Source organism: Chlorocebus sabaeus, chromosome 17, assembly GCF_047675955.1.
Source record: "Chlorocebus sabaeus isolate Y175 chromosome 17, mChlSab1.0.hap1, whole genome shotgun sequence".
Lineage (NCBI taxonomy): Eukaryota > Metazoa > Chordata > Mammalia > Primates > Cercopithecidae > Chlorocebus > Chlorocebus sabaeus.
The window spans coordinates 42,985,528-43,002,511 of NC_132920.1; the positions used below are offsets into that span (position 1 = coordinate 42,985,528).

A 16,984-nucleotide genomic window follows, 5' to 3' on the forward strand; every position below is an offset into this window, starting at 1 on the left:
CCCACCTTGGCTTCCCAAAGTGCTGGGAATACAGATATGAGCCACCGTGCCCAGCCTTCCAGTACTCTTTCATCAATTGCTTTAGGAGTGACTTTGTAAAGTTCTCTGAAATTATCTGAGTAGTCAAGCTCTTTAGGATTGTGTCATCAGTCTCAAGTTTGCCCAGAGCTGGGGATTTTCCACAAATCTCTGGGGTAAGAGAGAAAGATGAAGACTTGGACGCAGGACAAGGATCGTCAGTGGGCAAATCAGGACCAGATTCTGCTTCTACCTTCATACATAGATGCTGACTCTTTTGAAAGAACTACAATAAAGTCACCTGCGGATTGACCCACATGCCTTAGCTCTGAAACATGCAAACTGGCTAACTGGGGAATCCACTCCCATGCCATTCTCTAATATTTGTTCACCTAAACATAGCATCCTGTGATGTGCTTGTGAGTCATAATTGGAATTGTAGAAAGACAGAGAAAGAGGCCCAGCACGGCGGGTCACGCCTGTAATCTCAGCACTTTGGGAGGCCGAGGCAGGTGGATTACTTGAGGTCAGCAGTTCGAGACCAGCCTGGCCAACATGGTGAAACCCCATCTCTACTAAAAATACAAAACTTAGCTGGGTGTGATGGTGAGCACCAGTAATCTGAGCTACTCGAGAGTCTGAAACAGAAGAATTGATTGAACCTGGGAGGCAGAGGTTGTAGTGAGCCAAGATTATGCCACTGCACTCTAGCCTGGGCAACAGAGTTAAGACTCTGTCTCGCCGGGTGCGGTGGCTCACGCCTGTAATCCCAGCACTTTGGGAGGCCCAGGCGGGCGGATCACAAGGTCAGGAGATCGAGACCATGGTGAAACCCCGTCTCTACTAAAAATAGAAAAAAAATTAGCCGGGCGCAGTGGCGGGCGCCTGTAGTCCCAGCTACTCGGGAGGCTGAGGCAGGAGAATGGCGTGAACCCGGGAGGCGGAGCTTGCAGTGAGCAGAGATTGCACTACTGCACTCCAGCCTGGGCGACAGAGCGAGACTCCGTCTCAAAAAAAAAAAAAAAAAAAAAAAAAAAAAAAAGACTGTCTCAAAGAAAGAAAGGGAAAGAAAAGAGGAGAGAGGAATGTCTATTTAATTGTTTAAAAAGAGGAAAAACTATATTGTATGTATGTGGATTTGCCTGTTTGCTTATTAATTCCAATGCTTTTTGTTTTTTTTCTATTTATGTCATTTATTAATTAATGTTATGTAATTTTAAATGAGAAATTATGCCTCATGTAAAAGTTTTTTTTGTAAAAGGTTAGGCTGAGATTCATTTATCACCTCACCATGGATGCCACCATGAGTCTAACTCTGCTCTCTCAGCTCTGCAAACAGACGTGTTTTGCAGGGGGGCATCTCATCTGAACATCATTAGGTCCAGGAAACACTTGTCCATGCCACCCTGACTGACTTTAATCAATTCAGTGGGTGTTTGTTAAGTGTCTGCTACCTGCAACACCAGCCAGGTGGCTTGATATGGTAAAGACTCAAGAAATGTTAGCTTAACATATTGATGCAAGCTACTGTAGTTGGCCCTGGGGTGAGGGGAAGTATAAAAATGAAAAAAGTGTAGTCCTCATCTCCTTGAGGCTTGCAATCCAGGGACAGACGTGAGGACAAGTAATTATTAGTCAAGCTGACCATACTATGTGTTATCAAGGAGGAAAGACGAGGGTAGGAAAAGTAGGAAGGCAGGGGATGTGTCCATAGGAAAGGAACACCAGGCAACAGGAAGAATACAGGCAGGGCTGGGTGGACACCAATTGAGAAACTTGGGAGTAACGCCACATGGCAACAGTGGATAGTGGTCTGGAGCAGCATAGAGGAGGCGTGGTGGAAGATGGGGCTGGAGATGCCAGTCATTCTGAGGGTGCTTGGGGACCTGTCAGATGGTTTAGAGCAGGGAGTAAGGCATCAGATTTGTGTTTTAGAAGAAGCTGAAGAGAATGGATTGGAGTAGGGGAAGTACCATTGGGAGGCTATTGTAATGGTTCATTGGATAAATGACAGGGCTTGACTGAGAGCAGTGGAAATGAAATGGAGGTTACTCAAGAATGATTTGTCCTCAAAAGCCAATCTGTGAATTTATAATGGGCATGAACTTACCAACCACTGGAATGATTAGGTGAGCTGGCCGGAACACTACTTTTAAAAGTGAAGTCCATTAATAATCAAAAGATTACTGGCTGAAAGTGAAGTTAAGACAAAAGGAGTTGGATGGTCTGAGAGGACCTTTTACCCCATCGATAGCAGTTTTTACATAGCAGTAATACTAAAGCTTAGTCTCTGGTGGGTTGTTCTCTCTGGAGAGACACTTGGCCTGCCACAAGAGGAGGAGCTGCTCCTCTGGCCAGCACTGGCCAGAAGCTGGCCAGCATATTCCAGGATCTTTGGTTTGCAAGAAAGTGAGCTTGCTCAGATGAGCAGGTAGAATGAGGAATAATTGTAAGGAAAGGAAATAGTCCAACTCCAAAGCTAGAAAGCCAGCCAGGCCTCAGGGGCTCAGATATCATCAGGCACTTTCTCCTCCCTTCTCCCCTCCATGCCCAGTGAGAATCTGCTTTCTTCCCCTCTACCCCAATCACTGGTCCTTCTGAGTCCATGCACTTACATGGGCCCCATTACCACTTCCCCAAAATGCTGGCCTCGCCCCCTAGGCTTTCTAGCCTTGTAGTCTGCTCCTCACAGCTGACCCAGTCTCTGTGTCCCAAGTGCTAATACCCAGAAGAGAGGATCCCAAAGGTCCAGGTTGGGTCAGATGTCTTTCTCTAAGCAAGCTAAAGATGTAATGTGGCAGATGCTTTGAGAAAAAGCAAAATGGTAGTAAAGAATGGGTAACTCTAATATATTTTAAATGTTTCTAGACTTCATGTTAACCCAGTGTATTGGTTGTCTATTGCTATATAACAAGACACCCTAAAATGTAGCAGCTTAAAACAGCAAGCATTTATTACATCGCAGTTCTGTGAGTCAGGAATGCAAGAATAGCTTAGTTGAGTGTTTTTGTCTCAGGGTCTCTCATGAGTTTATAGTTAAGCTGGCCCCTGGGCCTGCAGTCCTGAGAAGGGTAGGCTGGGGATGATGTTTCCAAGCTTACCGGTGAGGCTGTCTGGCGGTCAGCAGGATGCCTAAGCTATTAGCTATTGGCTGGAGACCTCAGTTCCTCACCACGTGGGTCTCTCCATAGGCTGTCTGAGTGTCCTCATGACATGGCAGCCAGCTTCTCCAAGAGTGAGTGATCCAGAGAGCACCCAGGATGGGAAGCTTCTGCCCTATCCTATTGGTCACCCAGACCAACCCTGGTACACAGTGGGAGGGAGGATGCACAAGGGTGAGAATACCAGGAGGTGAGGCTTGCTGGAGGCCATCTTGGAAGTTAGTTACCATATCTGGTCAAGAAACATTTCTTTAGTGCCTACTGTGTGCCAAGTGCTGGGACTGGGAGCTACATGACACCAAGTCCCTGCCCTAGAGCATCAAGCTCACTGTCTGGGCTGGAGAAGCCTCACACAAACACAATACCACGTGTGCTCGGAGCCCTCACCTCTGCCCACCGACCTTCCATACTGCTACCACATTTATCCTCATGGAATTCAAATCTGTTCGTAGCATTCTCTTATTGTGTCCTCTTTGTCTAGAATTTTTTTTGTTCAAAAATTTAAAGATCACCACCACAGTAAGAAATACACTTATATTACAAACCAGTGCATACATACACAGACACATTTATAACTGAAACAAATTTCCCAAGTTTACACCCTTACTGCTTGTATGTATTCTGGTATCTTCTGATCTAGGCTGTTTCATTTTTTATAAAAGCTGGTCACAGTCTCATGAATTGCACAGCCTACTGCATTGTGACCTACAGTGTGGAAAGCAGCAGCCTACAGATCATCCATACTCCCTTCCATGATCTGCAAAGCCCCTCATCATCTGCCCATCTCCCTCATTTATATTTAAGGACTTCACCACATACACTCTCTTAGGTTCCTCTACAAGGAGCTCTCTTCTGCCTTTTCCCATGTGATTTAGAGAACTCTTACTCATCCTTTAAAACCCAGCTTTAAAGTATCTCCTGTTCTTCCCTCTCTTAGTTTTTTGTTTTGTTTTGTTTTTTAAGACAGGGTCTTGCTCTGACATCCACCCAGGCTGGAGTGCAGAGGTGTGATCTTGGCTCACTGCAACCTTCACCTCCCGGGTTCAAGCGATTCTCACGCCTCAGCCTCCTAAGTAGCTGGGATTACAGGCGTGTGCCACCACGCCCGGCTAATTTTTGTATTATTGTATCATTATTATTTTTGAGATGGAGTCTTGCTCATATTGCCCAGACTGGAGTGCAATGGCGCAGTTGCAGCTCACTGCAACCTCTGCCTCCCAAGTTCAAGCGATTCTCCTCCCTCAGCCTCTGGAGTAGCTGGGATTACAGGCACCCACCACCACGCCCAGCTAATTTTTTGTATATTTGGTAGAGACGGGGGTTTCACCATGTTGGCCAGGCTAGTCTCGAACTCCTTACCTCAGGTGATCCACCCGCCTCAGTCTCGCAAAGTGTTGGGGTTACAGGCATGAGCCACTCCACCCAGTCAGTGTTTTTGTTTTTTTCAGTCTGGATTGCAGTGGCACGATCCACTCACTGCAGCCTCCACCTCCCGAGTTCAAGTGATTCTCCTGCCACAGCCTTGCCCAGTAGCTAGGATTACAGGGGCCCGCCCCCACGCCCGGCTAATTTTTGTATTTTTAGTAGAGACGGCGTTTCACCACGTTGGCCACGAACTCCTGACCTCAAGTGATCCGCCTGCCTCAGCCTTACAAAGTGCTGGGATTACAGGCGTGAGCCACCGTGCCCGGCCCTCCCCTCTCTTTGAACAGGATTGCCTACTCTGTCCTCCGACTCCCCAGAGCTTTTCACTGACACCTGGGGACTGCTGGGTCCCTCCTCTCCTAGCCTGCCCAGGGCCACCCCAAGCCTGTAATAGATTTTCATTTGTCTCTGTAAGAACGTCTACAAGGACATGGAGCAAATTAGCATCACACAAATGACGATGCTGCAAATGAGCGGTGTACAGGGTTGGCGGGTGTTGCAGGCAGGTTTCCTGTCGTTAGCGCCACGTGCTGCAGAAAGAGGACCCCTCCCCCTGCGGGCCGCCGCTGTGCCCGCGCGTCCGTCACAGGTACAATTCGCACCGGAACTTGCGGCCCGGCTTCATTACATGGTGCATTTTAACTGCTCTGGTTTCTTTTTGTTTTTTCTACTTTTCTCATTTGTTTGTGTTGTTAGGGACAGCCTAGTGAGAAATTGAGCTTCAGGCTGCATAGAAAGGCTTCTATATCTGCATCCCCACCCCTGCGGGGGTGGCGGGGGTGGCGGGGTGGCGGGGTGGCGGGGGAGGTTTCCTGTCTGAAGTGGTAGGGAAGGAGGGTTTTGAGGTTTTTGACTATTTGCTTGCAAGTATCTAAGTAAGAGATTTGTTTGCCCACATTTGCACTCTCTTGGCTAGCAACCTGACAAAATATTTTCTGATGGTTTTGCGTGTATGTGGTTTTTATTTTTGAGGGAGAGAATAATTTACACCTTGGTTAAATTGTACTGAGATACAATGGCTGTTTTTAAAAATTGCTGTTAACTGAAGGGTTGAAGCTAATATAATTCCCAGGCTCAGCCTCTTGGGAGGCTGAGTCTCCAATAGCGTAGTCTCCAATAGACTATGCTGTCAATTGTAACAGAAAAGAAAAAAAAATTAAACACGAGCAAAAGCAATTAAAGTATTTCTTCAGCCAGACGCGGTGGCCCATGCCTGTAATCCCAGCACTTTGGGGGGCCGAGGCGGGCAGATCACGAGGTCAGGAGATCGAGACCACGGTGAAACCCCGTCTCTACTAAAAATACAAAAAAAAATTAGCTGGGCGTGGTGGGGGGACGCCTGTAGTCCCGGTGACTCGGGAGGCTGAGGCAGGAGAATGGCGTGAACCCGGGAGGCGGAGTTTGCAGTGAGCCAAGATCTCGCCACTGCACTCCAGCCTGGGCGACAGAGCAAGACTCCGTCTCAAAAAAAATAATAATAATAAAAATAAAAGTATTTCTTCTCCAATATTCGCATTTCTGCATGTGTCAACAGCTGTGGAACTGTCATAAGATATGCCGATTTGGTTTTGGTATGTGCCTATCTGGGGAAGAGAGGAGGAGGGTGAAGGTAGACTGTAAACAGATCATTATTGTAAAGTGGTCAATGGGTAATAGAGGTGTGTATCGAGTGCATAGAGAAGGGACTCACTCATTTTAAGCAATGTTTTTCAAATGGGGTCACCTCCATTAGTGGATCATGAAATCCTTTTACCAAGTGCCTAACAGCATTTGAAAAAATACAGTATAGAATGAAATACATCAAGATGCATCCTCCATAGTAAGTTTAGATATTTTTTTCCAAAACCTTTGTTTCAATTATATATCTGCTGAATTATAACGTGAAATATATTTCTTGGGATTGAGTCTTAAGCAAAGATGTTTGAAAGCCACTGAGGTAGGTGACGGAAGAAGGCTTCCCAGAGGAGGTGGCATTGGAGCTGGGCCTTGAAGAATGGTGGACTTGTGCCACAGGAAAAGGGAATTCTAGGCAGAGGGGAAAGGATATGTCCAAATCTGGATATGTTTGTTCAGGAGCAGGGTATTCTCTGTAAAGGGACCATAGGTTACTAGGAAAGGACTGACTCGAGATATGCCTGGAGAGGCAGGTGGAGCCAATTACCGAGCCACTTGAAAGTATATATTCCACTTCTCGGCTTGCCTCAGAAATTCCCATTCTCAGGTTATGGATTTGGGTTTGGGAATCTGTACTTGCAATAAGCATCCCTGGACAGTGAGGTGCTGATGGAGGTGTGACACAACCAGCTCTAGAATCTAGAAAGATGATCTTTGTAGCAATTTGGATAGGAGATCGATGGGAAGCAATAGGCGGACCTGAATTCAGGTGATGGTAATTGACAAAGAATTACCATCAAGGGAGGATGGTATTCAAGGGAGATTTTGGAGGTGTGTTTTGTAGGGACCAAGGGAAAGCTTCCCCTCCACCCCGTGAAAGTTTGTTGAAAATGAACTGGCAGTAGACAGATTAAGAGGAGAAAAGACATAAAAATTTATTTAATATTTAACATGCATAGCATGGGGGAATAGCAAGAGAATGATTACCAAATAACCCAGTGAGGTCCAGGTGCCTAAGTACCCTTCTTCATAAGGGAAGGGGAAATGGGGAGTGGAGCAATTTTTTTTTTTTTTTTGAGACGGAGTCTTGTTCTGTCACCCAGGCTAGAGTATAATGGCACGATCTCGGCTCACTGCAACCTCTGCCTCCTGGGTTCAAGCGATTCTTCTGCCTCAGCCTCCTGAGTGGCTGAGATTACAGGCATTCTCCACCATCATGCCCAGCTAATATTTGTATTTTTGTAGAGACGGGGTTTCACCATGTTGGCCAGGCTGGTATTGAACTCCTGACCTCAGGTGATCCACCCACCTCAGCCTCCCAAAGTGCTGGGATTACAGTCATGAGCCACTGCGCCTGGACGCAATTTTAAAAAAAATTTAAAAAGATACAAAGCATTGCCATGTTGCCCAGACTGGTCTCAAACTCCTGGGCTCAAGCAGTTCTCTAGCCGAGGCCTCCTAAAGTGCCGGGATTATAGGCAGGACCCACCTTGGCCAGCCTTTTTTTTTTTTTTTTTTTTTTTTTTTGTGAGACAGAGTCTCGCTCTGTTGCCCAGGCTGGAGTGCACTGGCACAATCTCGGCTCACTGCAACTTCTGCCTTCTGGGTTCAAGTGATTCTCCTGCCTCAGCCTCCTGAATAGCTGGGATTACAGGCGCCCACTGCCACGCCCAGCTAATTTTTGTATTTTTAGTAGAGACGAGGTTTCGCCATGTTGGCCAGGCTGGTCTCGAACTCCTGACCTTAGGTGATCCACTCACCTCGGCTTCCCAAAAGTGCTGGGATTACAGGCGTGAGCCACCATGCCCAGCTGGCCAGCCCTTTTTTGGGGATCATGGCCTACTGCAGCTTCAACCTCCTGGGCTTAAGCGATCAGAGCAATTTTGAAGTGCACCAAATGATTTTTAAGAAGAAGAAACGGTCCAGGGGACAGAAATTATTTTGTAAATGATTGTTTTGTAATTTGAGTGAGAGGCAGACATTATCTTGTGAAAAAACCTGTCCAGATGTGATTGCATTTCTCAGTCTTCTTTTCTGTGACAAATAATGAGATTTCAGGGAGGAGACCTAAGGCAATTATGTTTCTCTTTTGGGGTCCAGTAGTTAAGGGAACTTCAGAGAATGTCCTGTGCTTTGAGAGAGACGGAAGACTGAAAGATGGGGGTTTGGAGGAGGAGAGGTCAGAGAGGCCTTCAGGCCGCTTCTTTAGTTCAGCATGTCAGAGTGCCATCTTTCAGGCTATCATTTTTCTGAGCTCCAACAGCTCCATGGTTTGAGGGAGAATGAGGAGGAATCATAGACAATTGAAAAATATCCAGGGGTTGGTCTAAGTGAAAGGCGGGTGTTGCAAGCATGCATAGAGACTAGAGAGGAAGAGCAGATTCAGAAGGGAAGATGATTACTTGAGTTTTGGTGCTTGCATGTGGTGGGACAGGAGTAACGCATCACATTTTCACCAGGCTGCATGCAAAATACACCTTCAGAGCATCAGTGCCCTTTGCTCTGACCGCCCAATCTCTGAACATCTTCCTTATTGTCTTAGACCTGACTCAACCTGACTCACAAGGATTGATAAATACACCTAACTAGTAGTTGATTGGTATGATTTGTAGTAAGAGAGATATATAAACATTTGGAGTATAAGAATACTTGTACCTTTGCTCAGGGTGTCACTTTTACAGTATTAGGGACCCTGGGAAATGGAACTAGTAATTGGAAGATTTAGGAAAGAAAGAATTATATGGTCTAAGGGTATTTCATCAGGTTCTAAAAGTGCTCGAGTAAGAATGTGGCCCTTTAGTGATAAGAATACTTGTTGGGGCCGGGCGCAGTGGCTCAAGCCTGTAATCCCAGCACTTTGGGAGGCCGAGATGGGTGGATCACGAGGTCAGGAGATCGAGACCATCCTGGCTAACACGGTGAAACCCCATCTCTACTAAAAAAAATACAAAAAACTAGCCGGGCGAGGTGGCGGGCGCCTGTAGTCCCAGCTACTCGGGAGGCTGAGGCAGGAGAATGGCGTAAACCCAGGAGGCGGAGCTTGCAGTGAGCTGAGATCCGGCCACTGCACCCCAGCCTGGGCGACAGAGCAAGACTCCGTCTCAAAAAAAAAAAAAAAAAAGAATACTTGTTGGGGTCACACAGTGTCTCCACTCCCATTGTCTCCACTCCCATAGTTTTTTTTTTTTTTTCTTTATTGTCAAGGATATTTCTTGGTGCCTGGTTAGTACATACTTATTTCCTTGTGCCTGGTTAGTACATACTTATTTCCACTCATATTTACGAGTCATCTTTTTTAGAGTGTTTTTTTTTTTAATTTTTTTTTTTTTAGACAGAGTTTTGCTCTTATTGCCCAGGCTGGAGTGCAGTGGCACAATCTCTGCTAACTGCAACCTCCACCTCCTGGGTGCAAGCGATTTTCCTGCCTCAGCCCCCTGAGTAGCTGGGATTACAGACACTCGCCACCATGCCCAGCTAATTTTTGTATTTTTGGTAGAGATGGGGTCTCACCATGTTGGCCAGGTTGGTCTTGAACTCCTGACCTCAGGTGACCTGCCCACCTCAGCCTCCTGAAGTGCTGGGATTACAGGCATGAGCCACCGCCCGGCCAGAGTGGCTCCTTCAGATGTTTTACCTCTTAGTAGTTTCATTTTCAGAAAGCACACTGACATTTATTGGGCAAGTCCCTTTACATGGGTGTTCTATCTTAGAGACTGGCTTTCTCACCAAGCTCCAAGTGTGCTTTGTAGTAGCACCTTAAAGCCTGATTATGTGACCTCCATTCCACTTCCTCTCCACTCCCCCATCCCCCTGGGCATGGTGGAATAGAAGGAATGCTCTATTTAGGAGAGTTAAAGAGTTCTGATAGAATACCAGGGGGACATGGGAACCAGTGAATGGCACATCCTGCGGCATGCCTGCCAGCAGCATGTGGTGCCCCCCTAACCTGATGGCTGTCCTCCCCCCAACATACTATGTGGGGAAACAGTATACATGGGTAAGACAGGAAGGCCAGTGGGAGTGCTGAATGCTTTTTTTTTTTTTTTTTAAAAACAGCTTGCTATATGCTATATTGTATTAATTCCTTATCCTTGTACTGAAAGCTTGTAGTTCAGATTTGTTTTTTAAGTCTGTCAAGGAAAATAACCAGCTTGAAACATGTCATTTAATATAGAGACAAATAGCTTTAGTCTTCTACAAGGATGATGTGAAGTGTTTAAATTCATATATTGAATAAAATAATGTAGGCAAGGTACTGAAAACATTTGTAATTACTCCAATAAATTGCTTATCATTGTTTTGAAAATAATTCCATGGTACTTTTAATAATAACAACAACCACAATAATAATGGCAACTATTATTCAATGCTATATATGGGACACTGAAGCAAAGGTTTTTTATTTTATTTTATTTTATTATTTATTTATTTATTTATCCTGAATCAGAGTCTTGCTCTGTCACCCAGGCTGGAGTGCAATGGTGCAATCTCAGCTCACTGCAACCTCCGCTTCCTGGGTTCAAGCAATTCTTCCGCCTCAGCCTCCCAAGTAGCTGGGATTATAGGCATCCACCACCACACCTGGATAATTTTTGTATTTTTAGTAGAGACAGGGTTTCACCGTATTGGCCAGGCTAGTCTCTTGGCCAGGTTGGTCTCGAACTCGTGACCTTGTGATCCACCCGCCTTGGCGTCCCAAAGTGCTGGGATTACAGGCATGAGCCACTGAGCCCAGCCTTTATTTTTATTTTTTTAATTTTTGAGACAGGGTCTTGCTCTGTCGCCCAGGCTGGAGTGCAGTGGCTTGATCATGGCTCACTACGGACTCAACCTCCCAGACTCAAGTGATCCTCCGACCTCAGCCTCCCAAGTAGCTGGGACCACAGGCACATGCCACCATGCCCAGCTAATTTTTGTATTTTTTGTAGAAATGAGATCTGACCATGTTGCGCAGGCTGGTCTCAAACTCCTGGGCTCAAGTGACCTTCCTGCCTCAGCCTCCCAAAGTGTTGGGATTACAGGCATGAGCCACCATAGCTGCCCAAAGCAAAGGTTTTATATACTTAATATTATTGAACTGTCCTCCAACCAACCTGAGATATAGTTATTACTATCTCCGTTTTACAGATGAGGAAACTTAGGTAAGAGAAATTTTTAAACTAGGCCAAAATCACATGGCTGAAAAATGGCAGTGATAAAACTGGAGAGAACTCTAAACCATTAGTCTATGTAGTACTGCCTGTAATCAGCTGGGCAATGGTTTTACATGGTTTAAGGAGAGTTATTTTACCCCCTTAATATATGGGTCGCTGGATAGAGATATGCTAATTTCTTGTAGATCTTGTGGACTGGGCTGTTTTGCCTTTATTGCAAAAATACTGATTGTGACCAAACTATATACAAAATAACTCTGCTAGACTCTTAGAGAATTTACGGATGGAGATGATGGTCTGGCATCCTTGAGGAGCTCCCTATCCAGGAGGGAACATAAGGGAAACATACCAGGTTGAATCATAGGAGATTGCCATTGAATATTCACATGGGAAGATCTCACAGGGCTTAACCTGACACATAACTAAAATAAGGCAGTACAGTTGAATGTATTGAACTCTCATTATGTTTCAGGCACCATGCTAAACATTTTACACTAGTTCCTGAACCCTTAAAATAACTCTTAGAGGTGGGAACTATAATCATCCCCATTTTATAGATGAGGAAGTTGAAGCCTTGAGTGGTGAAATGACTTGCCGAAAGCCACACACCTGGTAAGTGACAAAATTAGAATTTGAACCCAGGTCAGTCTGAATACAGAGCCAGTACACTTAAACCTCAGAATATAAGTACTTCTATAGGTACAAGTAAAGATATATGCCTTATGTATGCACACCGATAATTTTAAAAATTTTGTTTCGCAAACACTCTATAGGACACTTACTCTTCTGGTATGTGTTGATATTTCTGTGATCTGGATACATCTGGTCATGCGTATCACTGCTCAATCTCCAGCATTTTCATTCTCCACTTCTGAGAATGTTTAACCAACCAAGGGAAACATTTGGAGGGAAAAAAAGAACACTTTCACTTTTCATTGTTATGTGGACACTGGGCCTGTTTATTTGGCGGTCCAAGCATGTGTTAGAACATTTCAATTATATTTACATCCTCCTTTCTTTTTCTGTCCAGTTGCCTTTCTTTCTAAGTCACATACACAGATGGGAATCATAGGAATGGCCAGTTTATTGTACATAATTAAACTGTAGAGAATACAATTAAAGCTATTTGCATTTGGTAAAGCCATTTGAAGAACTTTCCTCTTAAAAAGTTTTCTAATCTTACATTCAGCTACCAAAATCCTGTCTATATAAACTATAATTCTAAATTTTAATATACAAAGCATATCCCTCATTTAAATGAAGTTTTATAATAATCTGGGGAAAAAGTTTTTGTTTTGCCATATTATTAAATAATTACAATTTTGGTTGTACCTGGAGAATCTGAAATTCTCCTACTGTGTCCCAGTATTTTGTAAACTCCTCCTCCAGATTTAAAATTAGGTTGGACAACTGGCATTCTCAAAGTAGGTCTTTACTAATTAGACAGCTGTCCCCTCTGTACCACACCACTGAACTCTAATGTTAACATTGAAACAGCAAAGACTGCTTGTTCCCAAGATCCTTTTCAGGCCTGACAGAGGGTGAGTTTTGGGGTCAGCCAGACTTGGTTCTCCTGTCTGCCCTTATTAGACTGATGTCCCCAGGCAAATTGCTGAAACTATCCTATTGGGAACCTCATTTACAAAATCCAGATAATTAAACCTTATTCTTCGGGTTTGAGTGAAAGTTCATATGATAATGTGTATAAGCATCTAGCATAATGCCTGGTGGCACTTAGAAGACCTTCAATAAATGTCGATGTTCTTGTATTTGGACATTATCTTTAAAAAGCCTGCAATGCCCTAAGCTCTTTATGAGTATATAAATTCAGCTTTGTTAGGTCATTTTTAAAGTCAGATTTCAGTTTCCTTGCAATTGTGGCTGACTTGAGAGGACAGCTTTCTGAAATCCATTACTATTTCACTGGAGGGCCCAGCACCGTGGCTTACAACTGTAATGCCAGCAGTTTGAGAGGCTGAGGTGGAAGGATCACTTAACCCAGGAGTTCAAAACCCACCGGGGCAACAAACAAGACTCTGTCTCTTGTTTTTTGCGGGGTGAGGTGGGGATGGAGTCTCACTCTGTCGCCCAGGCTGGAGTGCAATGGCGCAATCTCAACTCACTGCAACCTCCACCACCTGGGTTCAAGCAATTCTCCTGCCTCAGCCTCCTGAGTAGTTGGGATTACATGCGCCTGTCACCACGCCTGGCTAATTTTTTTTTTTTTTGTATTTTTGGTAGAGATGGTGTTTCACCATGTTGGTCAGGCTGGACCCCTGTCTCTAAAAAACTAAAAAATTGGCTGAGTGTGCTGGTGTTCACCTATATTCCCAGCTACTAGGAAGGCTGAGGCTAGAGAATTCCTGGAGCCCAGGAATTCCAGGCTGTAGTGAGATATGATCATGCATCTCCACTTCAGCCTGGGTGACAGAGGGAGATCTGTCTCAAGAAAAAAAAAAAAAAAAACACACACACACACACATATATCACTGGAGCTGTGGAGCAACAGCTGTAAAACTTGCTTGGTGGGTCCTAATTGCAATGCATAATATATGGACTCTTGAAATGTAATTCTTAGAATGGGTATTATAATTACATCCCAGCCAATCCAAAGGCACCTTAAAACATGTTTAAAAAATTTTCCAAGCCAGTTAGAAAACTGGTTGGTCCAACCATCAAGTGTAGAGAAATATGCTAATTTATGCAAAGATTACTGTTCCAAGAAGCCCTTGGATGCATTTGAAGCAAAATATCTGAGAAAACACCTCGATGATACTGTGTGATACTAAATCACTGAATGTATTTTTAAGGCACATTTAAATATAAAGCATACATTATGAATGATAGAATGGCAGTACCAGAACAAGATATGGTGTTTTTCTTTGTTTTTTGAGACAGAGTCTTGCTCTGTTGCGCAATCTCAAGTGATTCTTGTGCCTCGGCCTCTCTCTAGTAGCTGGGACTATAGGCGCATGCCACCATGCCTGGCTAATTTTTGTATTTTTGGTAGAGACGGGGTTTTGTCATGTTGACCAGGCTGCTCTTGAACTCCTGGCCTTAAGCGATCCTCCCATCTCGGCCTTCCAAAGGGATTACAGGCGTGAGCCACTGCACCCAGCCAGATCTTTTTTATTATTTTTTAGAGACAGGGTCTCACTCTGTCAAACTGCCCATAGCTCGCTGCAACCTCCAACTTGTGGGCTCAAGCAGCCCTCCTGCCGCAGCCTCCCCAGTAGCTGGAACTACAGGCATGTGCCACACATACCTGGCTAATTTTTAATTTTTTTTTTAGAGATGGGATCTCACGCCGTGTTGTCCAAACTGGTCTCAAACTTCTAACCTCAAATGATCCTCCTCCCTCAGCCTCCCAAAGTGCTAGGATTACAGGCTTGAACTACTGTACCCTAACTAAAAAGATCTTCTGTATTGACTATGACAACATTGTATGCCAGCCTCAACAGATTTAATTTATGAAACATAGTCTAGTTACAGTATCCTTATATATGCAAGAAAGGTGTACTACCATTATGTTTTTATTAATGCTGAGGGGATATAGAAACCATACAATAATTTCACTTAAATAATTTTAATCTAGGGAGAGTTTTATTGAGAAGTCACCAAATATCTGGGAGAGATGGGTTTGAGCCGTTTGAGAACAGCTACTCCATAGGCAGAGCAGCTGAGCATTCTGTTTATCAGCAGGATCCTATTGCTATATGTATTACAAATGATTTTAAAACAATTTATAACATTTCTGAGGCTTAATATGTATTTTTTAAAACCTGAATTACATTCTGTACAATTCACCCTTTACCTATCCTTGATGTTTATTTAAAATAAAAGACAACAACAAAACCCCCAGTATATTTTGTGGGCATTTGTAGTTAACCTAGACTACAAAGGCACCTGCTCTCACTCCAGGCCACATAATATTGTTGTGTTGTTTTGTTTTGTTTTGTTTGTTTTGAGTCTTGCTCCGTCGCCCAGGCTAGAGGGCAATGCCCGATCTTGGCTCACTGCAACCTTTGTCTCCCAGATTCAAGCGATTCTCCTGCCTCAGCCTCCCGAGTAGCTGGGATTACAGGAGCCCACCACTACGCCCAGCTAATTTTTGTATTTTTAATAGAGACAGGGTTTCACTATGTTGTCCAGACTGGTCTCGAACTGCTGACCTCAGGTGATCCACCCGCCTCGGCCTCCCAAAGTGTTGGAATTACAGGTGTGAGCCACCGCGCCCGCCCTGGGCCACATAATTTAAATGCTTTGGATACTAGATGGTTTACAGAGAAGTTTCAACAATTTGAGATTTCAGATTAAAAAATGGGTGGTAGTTATACTTGGACCAAAGAATGTTAAAAGATTGACTAGCTCTCTTTTAAGAATGAGGGGGTTATGTAATGAAAATTCCGCAAATATGGAGATAAAAGGTATCTACATAAAGAGAAGGCAGTAGAATGTTTTGAGAGTGATTTACTCTGCCTCACCTTCCTTTTGGTCACTAAAGTTTTTTGTTTTCCTTTTTAATGTTCACATACGGGCTTCACAGGTAAGGTTTCACGAATTTTGGAATGGAGAAAGAGTGTTGCAAAGGAAAGCTTAGTACATTTAAAAGTTAGGACGAACCAGTTATTTGCCTAATAACTAAGTTAAAAGTGGTTTTGGTTTTTAAAAAGCATAGGCAAAACGTATTTACTGAGGCTTGCTCTAATTAGAGTTCTAAACAAATCTTGTAGGTTTTTTTTGTCTTTAATCTTCCCCGTTCCCGTGTCAAGCTAAAACTGTGTGTGTGTGTGTGTGTGTGTGTGTGTGTGTGTGTGTGTGTGTGGATAGAGAGCCTGCAAGAGAATTAGCACGCACCTCGTGGATCTTAATAATTTTTTTTAAAGCCAAATAAAACTGTTTCTTGAGTAAACCAGTACATATCTGAAGTTAAAAAAGAATCCCAAAGGAAACAGGAATGAACATCCTTGGAGCTTGATTTACAAAAAAAAAAAAAAAAAAAAAAAAAAAAAAAAAAAAATTTTTAATTAAAAAAATCCTAATCTCCACATTTTTTGCCAGGCGAGAACCGAAGTTTGGAGGTAGACGAGCAGGCGAGCGGTTTGCCCGGGCGCAGAGCATGAAGGCCGGGCGGGCGCGGGGAGCGGGCGCCCGCCGCCCGGCGCGGGGGTGAGCGAGAGAGAGAGCGGAGCGCGTGTGGCCGGCGCCGCTCGGCCGGGAGCTCCCGCGCTCGCGCCCCGCGCCCCGCGCCCGCCGCCGCCGCCGCCGCCCCTGTTGCGATGGCGCAGAAACCCCGTTGACAAGGCACTGCTTTTTCATGACGGTGAGTTTCCCTTTGAGTGTATTATAATTTTGTGATAAAAATTTCAAGGAGAAAAAAAAAAACACACAACCTCCTTCCTCTGCCTCTTTCCTTCGGGGAGGGGAAAAGCGAGGGAGGGGGGGCTGGAGATCTGTCTCCAGACAGAAAAGAAAGAGGAGCAAATTAAACACCGAGTTGCCAAAACCAGGATATTAGGTTTCAGCCCAGAGAGCTATTGGCTAAGGCTGTTTTTTTTTTTTTTTTTTGGGGGGGGGGTGGGTTTGTGGGTGGGTGATGGTGGTGGTGGGTGG

General features: G+C 44.5%; 1 protein-coding gene across 2 annotated transcripts in view; it reads left to right on the forward strand.

Moving 5' to 3' along the window:
• The window catches only part of BICRAL (BICRA like chromatin remodeling complex associated protein), a 124,620-nt gene that overhangs the window by 20,923 nt on the left and 86,713 nt on the right, over positions 1–16,984 (forward strand). Inside the window, exon 2 of one of the 2 annotated variants that reach the window (XM_073005992.1) lies at positions 16,433–16,694. The gene's annotated coding sequence lies outside the window, so the exon portion shown is untranslated. Of the gene's footprint in view, positions 1–16,431; positions 16,695–16,984 lie in introns of those variants that run through there. The other variant, XM_007972542.3, reaches the window with a different exon arrangement.